We start from the raw sequence: 14,750 nt of genomic DNA, 5'->3' as shown, positions 1-14,750 counted from the left end.
CCCGTCCACGCATGTGGATTAAATGGGGGACGGTGGGAGGTAGTTGGGCAGACGACACACGGACCCGAGGCATACGGCGAGAGGACGCATGCGCGTCCGTTGGGTGTCCGTTTGACCCCAAAGCTAGATCAAACTTGCGCCAAAGATGGACCGAGACGGACCAGAAACGGACATTATTTGCGAATGCGGTCGCGCGTTAGGCCATGTCGTCTGTCCATTTGGGACCAAAACAGACACACTCGGACCTGATGGGGTCGTGTGTTGGAGTTGGCCCTGGACTGTCTACCCTATCAAGAACCTCTTCTAGCAGATAGATTAGGGTAAAAACTTGGGACATGAGTCCTCGAAGCCACGGGTTGTGGTGGAAGCACTGGTGGGGCGAGAGAAACGATTCTGCCTCACGGTGCACGGTGCTTTACTACAGTAGTTAAACGACGGACCAAGACATGGCTGGGAACGGCTGCACGCTGCCCTCCAGAACAGAAAAAGTGTGAGTTGACTTTGCTATTTCCGTGCACTCGCGCCTTGGCTCTACAGGGCATAGCCTAGGGTGTGGCCAGCGGGGGACCAACCAGACAGACAGCTTCGTCATGTGACTGCCCCAAGGAAGTAGAAATGACGTGTTAGTATGGCCCTGTTTGGATCATGGGGTTAGAGCTAGTTTGGGTTAGTTGGAGGCTCAAATAACCCAAAAATATCCAAACAGAGAGGGTTAGAGTGGGTTAGTTCTATCTAACCCAACTATCCTGATGGAGAGGTGCTTATTTGGGTTAGAATGAGTTAGAAAATAATTCTAACTCTAACTGTGTTAGATTATCCAAACAGGGCCATAGTAAGTTGACCCATCACTTTCATAAAACTGGCAAACGACAGGTGCATGCATGGTGTGGGACTTATTTTATATCTATTGGAAGCTAGCAAACGTACACACATACATTCGTGGTTGGCCGCAGAAAGTGTGCTGCTGTTCGCACCGACGGAGCCTAGCATGCAAAGAGCGTACACGCATGGACTGGGGGACCTTGGGATGCTACCACGTCCGTTTGCCTGTGTGCAGACAAAAACGTCGCCGTGCTTGCGGCTTTTTTACTGCGTCCGCATGCATGCAGAATAGAATGTTTTATCAGGGCACGCTTTTAAAATCTACTATGAATTACTATCACTCAACGCTCGTTGGTACGTTCAAATGTAAGTTTGGAGCAAAAGAAAAAAAAAATTCAAAGATGACACAAGTTTTAAAGCAGTAGACAAACATGTTCTTAAGTCTAGTAGAAGACCTAAAAGAACCTGTGCTATTGGTAAGAACGGAATTATGTGTGATGTTGGCCTATATCATAAAATTGTGACGGTAGTAACAAAAAAGTGTCTAGTTTTCAAACCATACACCCCGTGTACCAAACAGGAATGAGCGTATAAATTTTGTAAATATTGTTGATAGCAAACCCTTATCCGTAAATGTTTTAAAACATGCTATGCTCATCCATACGGCAACCTTTTTAAAACTCATGCTTCATTACCATAGTACACATGCCAAGTTTTCTTTCTTTCTTCCTGACATAAAAACCTTGCACAGTACTCACCTTGCTACACAAAATCGGCCGATGCATTGGGCTTCTCAACTATTTGTTTTACTCTTAATGACCATAATGTTGACGTTCCCATGCTATGTGCCCATTTGGATGGGTTCCAAGCAGCCCAACAATAAGAAAATGAGTGAGACCAGGGGGTGCAAAACTAATAAAAAAAGGAAGGCGAAAAAAATGAATGAACCTTTCACAAGCTGGGCACCGTGCGCATGTAGGAACCTTTCGTGGGCTTGGAACTGTTTCACGCGGGCCGATGACTGGCATGTCGCAGGGTTGGCAGGCTATGGGCTGGGCCTAGTGCATAGGCACATGCGCTCGTGTTTCAAAACCATCTATAAGAGGTGTGAGAAATTCAAAGATGGCAAAGTTTTGGACCAGATCACAAGCTCAACATGTGGCTATGATTGCCACCTCCACAAGGTTGTTGCATAGGAAAGATATATATATATATATATATATATATATATATATATATATATAATGGACTTAACGGGTTTGCGGTTATTATATCTAATCACTAATTGCTCCACTAGCCGATGCATGCATGCGTCAACAGACAGAGAGATTCGAGGATTAACTGTTCCGGTAGTTGCATACTGACCTCTTCCAGCAAAGAACATCATATATACTACTTCAGGAAGACAGTATATACCAGCTTTTCTATGTGAATATATACTTTTTTTTGTAAGGGAGTATATACTTTTTTTGGTAGAGTATATACTTTTTTAGTAAGGGAGTATATACAACTTTTTTGGTAGGGGAGTATATACTTGTTTTTTTGTTTAGGAGGTACATACAACTCTTTTCACGTGAGTATGTACTACTTTTTTGGTAGGGAGTATATACAATTTTTAGTAAGGGAGTATCAGTAAGTATATACGACTTTTTTGATAGGGTGGTATATACTTCTTTTTTATTTATTAAGGGAGTACTTACAACTTTCTTTTACCTGAGTATATACTGGTTTTATGTGAGCAATGAGTTAAAAGATGAACCGGGCAGGTGGCTGAAATGAGTATGATAAATTGAAAGTATACATAAAAGAGTATATCAATAACTAGATGAAACAACAGGTGTAATGCATTTTATAATGTGGTCGTATATATGGCACCAAAGACAGAAGGCTTCTCCACAGAAAAATAAAGCACTTGTTGCACAGGGAAATGTACGTTCCTTTCCAAAATATTCCAGGAGCAATTTCATACCGAGACGATACTAAAGATGTAAAGAAAAATGGAAGCAAGGTGTGGTTCTTGATCGTTCAATGAAAGGTTTCTACAGATATTAAATTAGCAACCAGAGCTACTGTTTCTTTTTGCTGGGTATACTACTTCCCCAAAGATGAAATAGCAGCTGGAATTACTACTACCTCCGTTTGAAACAGATAGAGTATTTCTGAATCCATTTGATCAGACGTCCACTAACAAAATAATTAAAGATATATGTCAATCTGTTTACAACTAGCTGGGATCGACGATGCGACACTATGGCATTGACCGCCAGAAGCCATATGAATCAATTCTTCCATGTGAGACACCCAGCCCCCATCCAGAAGGAACATCCACAAAGCACTGGAAAATTCTTCCAGTCCACAAAATTCAGCAAACAATGAGATCCAGGATGGGACCACATGTCCACATCTGTACGTCTCTTTCAGATCTATAAAAGAAAACAAGGCAACTATGGTTAATTGATGGGAAGATGTTACGGGTCTAGACATGGAATCAACATGCATACAGAGAACGTCCAAAAAAATCGCTGACCTCTTATTCCAACAAATCTCAGGTTCGGCTGGTCTTGTGCTCTCCGATCTGTTGGCCGGTGCAAGCTATAATCTAGATCGGTCGCCGGTGAGTGATGGCGGCGGCCGCCGCAGTTCCGCTGCTGACGTGTGCCGGGCAGCCGGCCACTTCGGTTTGGGATGTGTGAGGCGGACGGAAGGATAAGATCTGAGCGTCAGAAAAATCGGTGTGTTACTAATCAATCACTCGTAACGGCTGGGAAAATAGTGAATCAATTCTTCAAAAAAATGTGAACCGAGGAGAGGAGCGCACACGTGGGCAACAGAACAGTCAACTGCAGACAAAGGAAGGAGCACGCACTCCTCGGAGTACTAACCCATTTTCATATATATATATATATATATATATATATATATATATATATATTAGCACTATTCTAATCTCAGGATTAAAATAACTATTTGAATCACGGCGCGCCCTATATAGGACCCGAAGAGGCGTTCCCGAACTCCTGAGAAAACCCACCCGACCGGTCAAAGAAAAAAATCCACCCCACCCACTTCCCATGACTCCCTCCACTACCCTCTCCCGATCCCATCTGCACACTCCTCACGGCATCGCGCCGCCGCCGATGAACTTCTCCCGATCCACCACCGCCGCCCTACATCCCGCCGGCGCGCCTAACTCCGGCCACCTACCGCCGCCGCCGACGAGCGGATCCAGCGCCGCGCCAGGTTCGGCCGCCCCTTCTTCCCCAGCGCGCTCCCGCCACCAGAGCGCCCCCCGGGCCCATGGGTCCCGCCGTCGGTCTCCTCCGACAACCCCGCCGCCACCGTCCCCCGGATCCAGCTGCAACTCCGCCACACGCCTCGGATCCGGCTGCGGCGCCGCCCCCCACCGCAGGATCCAGCCGCCGCCCAACCGCGAGATTCGTCCGCCGCCCCCATCCGGCCGCCGCGATGTCACCGTCCATCGCCCGGTGGTGCAGTGCGGCACGCCCTTCCCTCCCGTCCGGTGCGAACTTCCCTCTACGCCACCTCGACCCTCCCTCCCCTTCGGTGCAGCCTGCCCTCTGCTCCGGCGCACCCTCCTACTCCTCCTCCACGTGCGGCATGAACCTGGCCTTCGATCGCGAGCTCATCGGCCCGCCCATATACTTCGGCCTCATGGGCGATGGCCAGCCCATCGGACGCTACGACGACATGTGGCTGACTGGTGCGTCAAGGTAACTATAACTAAACTAAACACACACATCATCTTTGAGTTTGGTCCGGCCGTACTGAACTTTTACTGAATAATTTGTGTATGTGTGCAGGTGATCTGCGACCACCTTGGGCTAGGAGTCAAGACGGGGCTGCCCTACATCTGGCACAACAAGGCCAACAACCCGTTCGTGAACCTGAAGGAGTACAAGGGCATCTTCTGGCAAGAGGACATCATCCCCTTCTTCTAGGTCGCGAAGCTGACAAGGAATGCGACACCGTGCAGAAGTGCTACATCTCGCTCTTGCAGCAGGTCAAGGAGAAGCTCGGCAAGATCGACCCCTACTTCATCAAGCTCGCCGACGCCATGGTCATCTGGATCGAGGCCCGGGACATGCTCAACTCCAAGGACTCCAAGGAGGCCGACGCCAACGACACGCTCAAGGGGAAGTAGATCGAGATCGAGGGAGAGAACCTTTTTTTGCATTAGCATACTGAGCAGGCGGTGAGGCGGCGTATACCGGTTTCTTCAGTTCATAGGATCAATGTGTGCATCAGGTATTCAGGTTCAGGCTGTTGTGTACTACAAAACATTAGCTTCCTGTATGTGAGAAAACCATGCTGTTTCTTATTTTGTTTATGTGAGAAAACAAAAATGTATTTTAGAAGTTCATTTATTATTTCCCCAAAAGTTCATATATTACTACCTGTATGTATTTTGACATTTCACAACAACTGACAAGAATTGCGGCTGGATAGAGCAGCAAAACGATGGTACGCCACTCAAGCAGTGCATCACCGGCAGCCGCGTCGTCTCCTCGGCAGCAAAAAGTAGCTTAACTAAAGTTCAATTCGTACGCTACTAGTAGGTCAACTACAGCAGCAGCAGAGTTCTTAGCATCTTCTTCCTAATTTCCCCATGTGAAATTCTATAAAAAGGAAGGAACAGTCTCCTTCTGGCTCAGCCATCGGTGATCCTGTTCATGCTTCTCCTAAAGACCAAGTCGAACTTCACCAAAAACTAGAAAAAAGATGAGCACGTTCGTGCTTCTGCTGCAGACCAAGTCGAACTTCACCAAAAACTATAAAAAAGATGAGCACGTTCGTGCTTCTCCTGCAGACCAAGTCGAACTTCACCAGAAACTAGAAAAAAGATGAGCACGGATGCCTATCAATGTCCGTTGTGTTATCCTGCTGACCAAGCAATTCAAAAAGGAGCAGGTGGTTTCGTTTGCCTAAAGTACAAACATAAAAATATTCAGTTTTGATTCTCTGTAGTTATTCCTCCTAACTCGAGGGAGCACTAACCATCCAAATATGTGCTCTTATACCTTTTTCTGTTCAAAGTGTGGTGAGGAATGAGAGGTACAGTATGTCTTTTTTATATGAAAAATGTTCGTATAGCAACAAGCAGGAAACAATTGAAACTATGTCCTTCTTTTGTTTGATTGTTTCTGTATTTGGCTTATGGAAAAATTTACTTGAGTTCCGTCTAGAAAATTTTGAAAATTTCAAATTGTAAAGAAGTTAAAACTTCAAATAGTTAAAAAAAATTCATATTTCCATGTTTCTAAAAAAATAAACGAAGACGTTGTAATAAAAAATGAGTTTGATGTTCACGCGCGAGGCCCGGCCGCGGCGTTGTCCTGCTCCGCCGCCGCGGTCGTGGAAGATGACCATAGTATTGTGTGTAATGCCTGCACATAGTGTACCAGCACATAGTGTTGTGTGTAATACGAATTGGTGTTGTACTGTGCATGTATATTCTTGTGTAATTTTTTGCTTTTCGAACATGAAGTTCATGTTTTAGAAAAAACTAAGTTCAGAGGTATCACATAACAAAAACTTTCATCCAAAAAAACCCAAAGGTCATTAGAAAAAGCATCTCAAACAATTTTGTAAAAAAGATTTCTCTGTTAAAATAAACCTAGAAGTTCAAATTTAAACACGGAGTGGTTCGATGTCTATCAGAAAGTAGGATTTTTTCCATTACTAAAATAAATAAAACTAGGAAGTCCATATTAAAAAGATGGAGAAGTTCAATGATTATAGGAAACTCAGATTTTCCTCGTTAGTAAAGAATGGAAACAAGAAGTTCAAAAATAAAATAACAAGAATTTCAACTTTAAAAAATAGAGCGCTTCAAAATTTCATAAAAAAGATTAAGAAAAAAAACCAGGAAGTCCATATTAAAAAGACGGAGAAGTTCGATGATTATAGAAAAATCTCATATTTCCCTCGTTATTAAAGAATGGAAACAAGAAGTTCAAAAATAAAATAACAAGAATTTCAAAAATAAATTAACAAGAAGTCCAACTTTAAAAAAATAGAGCGCTTCAAAATTTCATAAAAAAGGATTAAGAAATAAAATCAGGAAGTCCATATAAAAAAGATGGAGAAGTTCGATGATTATAGAAAACTCAGATTTTTCTCGTTATTAAAGAATGGAAACAAGAAGTTTAAAAATAAAATAACAAGAAGTTCAACTATTAAAAATAGAGCGCTTCAAAATTCATAAAAAAGATTAAGAAAAATAAGATTAAAAATTCATTAAAAAACTCAAATATTTTCATGTAACCGAGAGAAGTTCAGGTTGATATCTGCTAGAAGTTCATGTAATACACGGCGTGCATTTTGTATTAAAAAAGAACAAAAAAGAAAAGGCAAAAAGTTTTGTTGTTATAAGTTCAAGTCCTTTGTCGAAGAAAGTCAAAAAAATTATTGTGAGAGAGATTTGTACAAAAGGAAATAACATTTGTGTAACACTGACGAATGGATGAGAAAATTACAAACGAAAATACGTCACAGAAGTTCAACTGAAAACAACAGGAAGTTCACCTACTACACTGAATGAATTTCAGATGAAAAACTTTTAAAATCGTCGTGAGTATGAAAAAACGATCAACACGGGAAAGTTAAGTGCTTACAGCAGCTTTCCACCGGTATATCACTTGCTCAATTCCGGTGAGTGGATGGAGAGCTATGAGCAGTGGATGGAGATCTACGAGCAAAAAAATCATGTGAAAAACAGAGTGAAGTTCAGGTACACGTGCCGAGAAGTCTAGGTTCTTCACGCGGTGCATTTTTGAACAATCTGTTTCGCGATAAAGGCAGAACGCATGATCCCGCCGTTTTTGAAATTACTTGAAAACGGCTAGGAATCAGAGAAAACCATCAACATGAAAAAGTTTCGCATTTTCCATAGCTTTTCAGCGGTATATTATTTGCCCCATTCCGATAAAGTTTGTAGAAATTACGGCAAAAATATGTTTTTAACCATTTTCAAAACTGACATAAAACCGTAGTGAATTAGGAGAAACAATATATACAAAAAAGTTTCGCATTTCTTCAAGCTTTCCAACGCCATATCATTTGCTGCATTTGGATGTACGGTTAAAAATTAGCTCAAAAATATGAACTCGGTGGAACTTGTACCATTTTCTAAATTACTTTTAAACCATTCAAAATTAGAAAAAAACTTTTAACATAAAAAAGTAGCGCATTTTCATAAGCTTTCCAACGCCATATTATTTGCCTCAATTGGATTAGCCGTTTAGAAATGGCGTCAAAAATACGAACTCGGGTGTTCGGTTTACGAAATTTTACCATTTTCCGAATTACTCTTTAACCGTAGGGAATTAGAGAAAACTTTCAACATATGGAAGGAGCGGTTTGGCAGCAGCTTTCCAACGCCATATTATTTGACTCATTCTGATAAACGGTTTAAAAATGCGATCGAAAATACGATTCACGTTTTTTGTATGAAGAAAAAATGCTTTTCAAAACTGCTCTTAAACCGCTTACATTTTGCCAAAATTCTAACTTGGCTCATGATACTGATGTCCATAGCTATCCATCCAACGGTATATCGCAAGCCCCATTTAGACACCTTTTAGCTGAAGTTCAACCTAGTACTCGGGGAAGGTCAGGCGCGTTATTCGGGAAGTTCATGTTGTGATCAGAATAGTGTTTATATATATATATATATAGGAGGCGGCATACCTCGAACAATGGCACCAGTGACGGCTGGCCGAGAAGCGCCGCCACGGCGAATACCTTGAGATGCTTGAGCGTGACGCCGAGGAGGAGCAGCGCGAGGCCAAGGAGGAGGCGTGCCAAGCCCAGGACGCGGCGGCACAGCCCGTGACGGGACAGCCCGCGCCCAACATCAACGTTGTCTGGAACACGGCGTTCCCCTGTGTCGGCCCTGCACCGACACTCGTCGACCTCACCGGCCTCGACCACGACAAGGAGGATGCCTAGGGCTGCGCGCCGCCTCGTAGTTAGCTTTTTTTATGTTAGATGTGGACGCATGGACTATCGCCACACGCGCGATGCCTTTGCCTATTTAATTAATGTTTGTTTTTATTTTCAAAATATTTGTATTCTATTTTTTTGCGCGCCTCAAAATGGGTCGGGCCAGCATTGGGCGCATGCGCCGACCCAAACAAAAAAGCAGACGTTGATGTCCGTCGGGCCGACCCAAACGGATAAAAAACGGACAAATCCGCCGTCCATTTGGGTCGGCGCGTTGGAGTTGCTCTTAGGTGGGTGTTTTCATGTGGCTATGCAAGCAATGGATAATCTAAGGTCAGGCTCGAGCAAATATGCAAAGCCACACTTGCTATGCGAATTGGACTCATGCCAATATATGATGATACAGCCATGTGGTAGAAAACAGATACCATAATAAAGTTGGGCACACCCACACACGCGTCAGCACACATACAGCTCGCGCTGTCCGCGCAAAAGCCGGTCTCTCAGCTCGAAGCCACGGTAGACTCCTACAAAATAGGGAAAATGTACATTGATAGCATGTGGCGTAGCTGTGCTGAAAGTTTCTATTGTGAGCAATGTACAGTGCTGTCGAACAGCAGGAAAAGTTAACACGAAACATGGCCCAAGCAGCTTTAATTAAATGAATGTCTTGAAGCGCATACGAACACAAAAATAGGACGAGAAATTGATGGACCCAGAGCATGGAAACATGCGGAGCCACAACAGCAGCTTGATATCGAATGGATTAATGCACGAAAACACATAATACCCAGATTCGTAGTACAAGCCCGAGAGAAATGGGTGCAGCATAAAATGTAGATAGGCATTAATCACTAGACATTTTGCAGTTAATATGACTTGCCGTATACTTCACTTTAGAACAACAGATACAACCAAGAAACTAGCATTATCAGATAGAGCTATCAGGTAGTAGTCATCTTACACACCGGCGATCAAGATGACCAGCATGAAACCGACGGTGCATGTATCTAGTAGCCATCCACAAAGGATACTTGTTACCTCCATCTTACAAAAGGTCTGAACCGTATGTTGCTTCGTTGCTTGCCTGAAATTTTGCTAAAAATAGCAGGAACCTTTCTAGCTTAGCAAGCAAACAAAGCCTACCAACTAGCTTGGCCCAAAATGGTTCACGCGTGAGCCCCAATGTCGAAAACAACAGCAAACAAACCCACCAACGAATCTGACAATGCAGAGGCTAGGCTTCCATTTTGGGCCAAGAGCTTGTAAAGTTGATCACATGGCTTCCCCTTTGGTCATGAAGCACGCCAATATTCACAAAATGGGAACCTTATCCTCCCGAAGGTGCTCATCTTGATGCAAACAGAAGGTGCTGATAACCTCCACTGCAGCTAGTGTTGATAGGGAATCCACTCCCTATATATATATAAAATAATAATAATAAAGAAAATAAACCGTGAACCCGGCTATTTGACATGCTTGGGGTCAGGATTAGAGGAAAAAGGGCATACTACAGGCTCGGAATAAAGAGTATGGTCCACAAAAAGTTATTTTGGACCTCCTGTTGCATGTCTGCGTCGCCCGTCCTTGGGGAGGGGAATCCCTAACGGAAGTAGCCCCTTGGGTGAGCATACGGATCCGAACTCTGATAGAGTCCGTTGTAGATGATGTCCAGCTGGTCACCTGTTCTTTAGGGATGATATAGAAAAATAGAGTAAGCAGATAAAAAATGTTACGGGAATGCTTGTAGGGTGGTCCGTATTGTGCTTCCGCCGATGCCCATGGTATCTTGAGTGTGTAGTGATGTGCGCGTGGTGCGAATTTTGCCAATGCATTATGTGGGTGGTGGAAGACGAACCGCTACTTGTGTTCCGGGAGTGGTTGAACATCGGAGGGGAACTGTTCCTGGCCCCTGGCGTTCTGCTGTCGAGCCGATCCGTCGTCTTTATCGCCTGGTGGCCTCCTCCCCTTGTGGTCAGTGTTAAGCTTGCCTGCCTGCTTGAAGACCCAACAGTTTCGGTTGGTATGATTAGCTGGCATATTAGGGTGACCATGAATCTGACAAGGTTGGTCCAATATCCTGTCAAGGGTGGATGGTCCATCCTGGTTTGCCTTTAGTGGCTTCTTTCATTGACCGGGCTTCGGATTTTGAAATCCGGCGTTCGCCGCTGTGTCGTGTATATTACTGCGACTGTTGTGTTCGGTTCGTCGTGGCTTGCCGTTGCCATCTCGGATTTCGGAGGTGCCCGGGCTGCTGGCGTCGTTACTTTTACGAGCAAGCCAGTTGTCTTCTCCAACACAGAAGCAGGTCATTAGAGCGGTAAGGGCCTCCATGGATTTGGGTCCTTCCTGGCCGAGGTGACGCGCTAGCCATTCATCCCGGACGCTATGTCTAAAGGCCGCAAGGGCTTCTGTGTCCGGACAGTCGACAATTTGGTTCTTTTTTACTAAGAACCTGGTCCAGAGCTCCCTGGCTGACTCGCCAGGCTCCTGGACAATGTGACTTAAGTCATCGGCTTATAATGGTCGGACATATGTTCCCTGGAAGTTGTCTCGAAAGGCGTCTTCCAAATCTTCCCAGCTGCCAATGGAATTTTCTGGCAAACTGTTTAGCCAGTACCGAGCTGGCCCTTTAAGCTTGAGAGGTAGGTATTTAATGGTGTGGAGGTCGTCTCCACAGGCCATGTGAATATGGAGGAGGTAATCCTCGATCCATACCGCGGGATCTGTTGTTCCATCGTATGATTCGATGTTGATGGGTTTAAACCCGTCTAGAAATGCGTGCTCCATTACTTTGTTAGTGAAGCAACGAGGGTGTGCAGCTCCTCTATGTTGGGCCACACTATGAAGCACCTTCGGTGGGTTCCGTTTACGGTGTTTGGTCCGGGCATGGTCGTCTTTATAGCGTCCGAATAGGCGACCATCATCGTCGGTCGGGGTATGTGATCTGTACGTCGATCGTGTGCGTCCTTCTCTTCCCTCCATGTATTGGTTGATATCGCAGGTATTCCCCCGAGCTGTTTTGTTTTGACGGCCGAATGGGTTGGTATGGTGCTCTTCTTGGGCTGCTGCTTTGTCTGGACTGAACTGTGGTCGGCCCGCCGCATTGTTCGATGGTGGTATCGCCCTGCGATCGTATTGAGGGAGCCGCCTATTCTTGGGGTGGCTTTTGACTGGGCTGCTAGGGCCGTATTTTTCGGCGGCCAAGACCTCGGTCCATCTATCATTGAGCAAATCTTGGCTTGCTTGAAGCTGCAGCTGCTTCTTTCTTAGGCTCCTTGCAGTGGCTATAAGCCGGCGTTTAAAGCGCTCCTGCTCGAGAGGTTCCTTGGGCATGATAAAATCTTCGTTGCCGAGGATCTCCTCTTCCTCGGAGAGTGGGAGATAATTGATGTCCTCCAAGTCCCCATATGTGGTCTGTTCACCAGAGTTGTCTTGCCTGCCTTCCTGTTCATGCCGCTCGGATTCTACCTCCATGGGGTCTTTGTTGTCCGGAGTATCGTCTTTTCTGGTGTTGGCAGTGTTTTCTCTTGGGCGATGTGACCTATGGTGCCGGTGTCCGGGATGTGTACCAGGCGGTTTATTCATGACCGGATCCTCCTTGTCATCATCAAGAATGCCGTAAGGTGTGTCTATCATACACACGTCATACCAGGAAGTGGTCATCCCGTGTCGAACGGGCAGTAAGCTCTGGCCTTGCCCCTCATCGTCGTCCACACCATTGATGTCTTCGGAGCAGGGGTCGGGCGTGTTGGTTAGGTCTTCAACAGTGGTTACGAAGTGGGCGGCGGGTGGGAAACAAAATTCTCCATCGTCCGCAAAAAGTTCGACCCGAACATGGTTCGGCGACGGGTCGCTTCCCAGTGATAGGTTTTTTAGCGAGTTTACTATGTCACCCATGGGCGAGTGTTGGAAGACATCTGCGGCGCTGAACTTGAGGATTGATAACCGACCGAGTTCGGTATACGCAGGCTCGCAGGGTTCGAAGTTCGACATCGGAGGTGAGTCCGAGGTTCCGTTGATGCGGATATCGTATGAAGTGGAATCTGCGTGCGGCTCCAGCGCCGCAGAATCGGTAGCCCCCGTGATGGGGTTGAGCTTCCCGTCTTCGGGCGACTTGATCTGCTCCGGATTCAAGGCCAGAGCTGTTACAGGAGCTATCTCCTGGATGCGGCCCGATGACAGGTTTAAGCCATGTTCATCGGGGCGATGGAGAGCGGTTGCCGCAGTCTTGAATCCATCAAAGATCAAATCTCCACGGACGTCCGCGACGTAATTCAGGCTTCCGAATCTGACCTGATGGCCAGGGGCGTAGCTGTCGATCTGCTCCAGATGGCCAAATGAGTTGGCCCGTAGTACGAAGCCGACGAATACGAAGATCTGTCTAGGGAGAAAGGTTTCTCCCTAGACAATGTCATTACTGATGATCGAAGGGGCCATCGAGCCTTCTATCGACGGCACAGTGGAACTCAAAATGAAAGCACCAATGTCGTTGTCAAAACCGGTGGATCTCGGGTAGGGGGTCCCGAACTGTGCGTCTAGGATCGATGGTAACAGGAGACAGGGGACATGATGTTTACCCAAGTTCGGGCCCTCTCTATGGAGGTAATACCCTACTTCCTGCTTGATTGATCTTGATGAATATGAGTATTACAAGAGTTGATCTACCACGAGATCGTAATGGCTAAACCCTAGAAGTCTAGCCTATGAATATGGTAATGACTATATGTGTGTTGTCCTTTCCGGACTATCCCCTTCGGTTTATATAGACACCGAGGGGATCTAGGGTTTACAGGGAGTCGGTTACATGAAAAGGAATCTTCGGTCGCCAAGCTTGCCTTCCACGCCAAGTAGAGTCCAATCCGGACACGGTGTAGTCTTCGGTCTTCACGTCTTCACGGCCCATCAGTCTGGCCCATGGATAACAGACCGGACGACCAAGGACCCCTTAGTCCAGGACTCCCTCATACCCCTATCGCCCACACTCACTTGGCGAAGGTTCCAAATGCCATCACGGAAAGGGGTTAAAAACTGTTGTTTAGGACCGATGCGCACCAGTGATAACTTGCAAGATCGGATCTAGAACATGGATATAATGGTGATAACATAAACGGTTCAGATCTGAAATCATGGCACCCGGGCCCAAAGTGACAAGCATTAAGCATGGCAAAGTCATAGCAACATCAATCTAAGAACATAGTGGATACTAGGGATCAAGCCCTAACAAAGCTAACTCGATTACATGATGAATCTCATCCAACTCCTCATCGACTAGCAAGCCTACGAAGGAATTACTCACTCCCGGTGGGGAGCATCATGGAATTGGCGATGGAGAAGGGTGGGTGATGACGAACAACGAAGATACCCCTCTCCGGAGCCCCAAACGGACTCCAGATCTAGCCTCCCGATGAAGAATAGGAGGTGACGGCGGCTCCATCTCGTGGATCGCGATAATTCTTTCTCCCTGATTTTTTCTGGAAAAATAGGTATTTATGGAGTTGGAATCAGGGTCTGCGGGGCCACCAGGTGGGGACATGTAACGCCCTCGATGCGGCTATAGCTCCTACGTGTCGAGGCACGACTTAGAGACATAACCATATTGAAAGCAATGTCGCAAGTTAGGCAGTCTTCACAACATCCCATGTAATATAGATAATAAAAGGGGAGATACATAGTTGGCTTACACTCGCCACGTCAATCAAAGTACATAAATAGCATTACAACAATCAAACACTCATGGCCCGACTACGGCGCCAAAATAAAAGATAACCCAACATGCGACACGGTCCCGATCGCCCCAACTGGGCACCACTACTGATCATCAGGGAAAGACACGTAGTATCGGCGTGAGTCCTCGTAGAACTCCCACTTGAGCTCAAGCGCGTCATCTAGAACGGAGTCATCAGGCCCTGCATCTGGTTTGGAAGTAATCTGTGAGCCACGGGGACTCAGCAATCTCGCAC

At 45.8% G+C, this 14,750-nt stretch overlaps 1 long non-coding RNA gene and 1 pseudogene across 1 annotated transcript; one reads left to right on the top strand and one right to left on the bottom strand.

Moving 5' to 3' along the window:
* Window positions 1–2,820: 2,820 nt before the first annotated feature.
* Window positions 2,821–3,659, bottom strand: LOC147975729 (uncharacterized). The gene is made up of 2 exons (XR_015602071.1): window positions 3,350–3,659; window positions 2,821–3,245 (listed from the first exon to the last, which is right to left on the bottom strand). It is a non-coding gene; the product is annotated as an uncharacterized LOC147975729 (long non-coding RNA).
* A 628-nt stretch (window positions 3,660–4,287) lies between these two features.
* LOC147975728 (UDP-arabinopyranose mutase 1-like) lies at window positions 4,288–4,984 on the top strand (annotated as a pseudogene).
* Window positions 4,985–14,750: the final 9,766 nt, after the last annotated feature.

Source organism: Triticum urartu, chromosome 4A (genome assembly GCF_056163025.1).
Source record: "Triticum urartu cultivar PI428250 chromosome 4A, HENAU_Tu73, whole genome shotgun sequence".
Lineage (NCBI taxonomy): Eukaryota > Viridiplantae > Streptophyta > Magnoliopsida > Poales > Poaceae > Triticum > Triticum urartu.
Note: the sequence above shows the minus strand (reverse complement) of the source record. Positions and strands in the feature narration are given on the sequence as shown.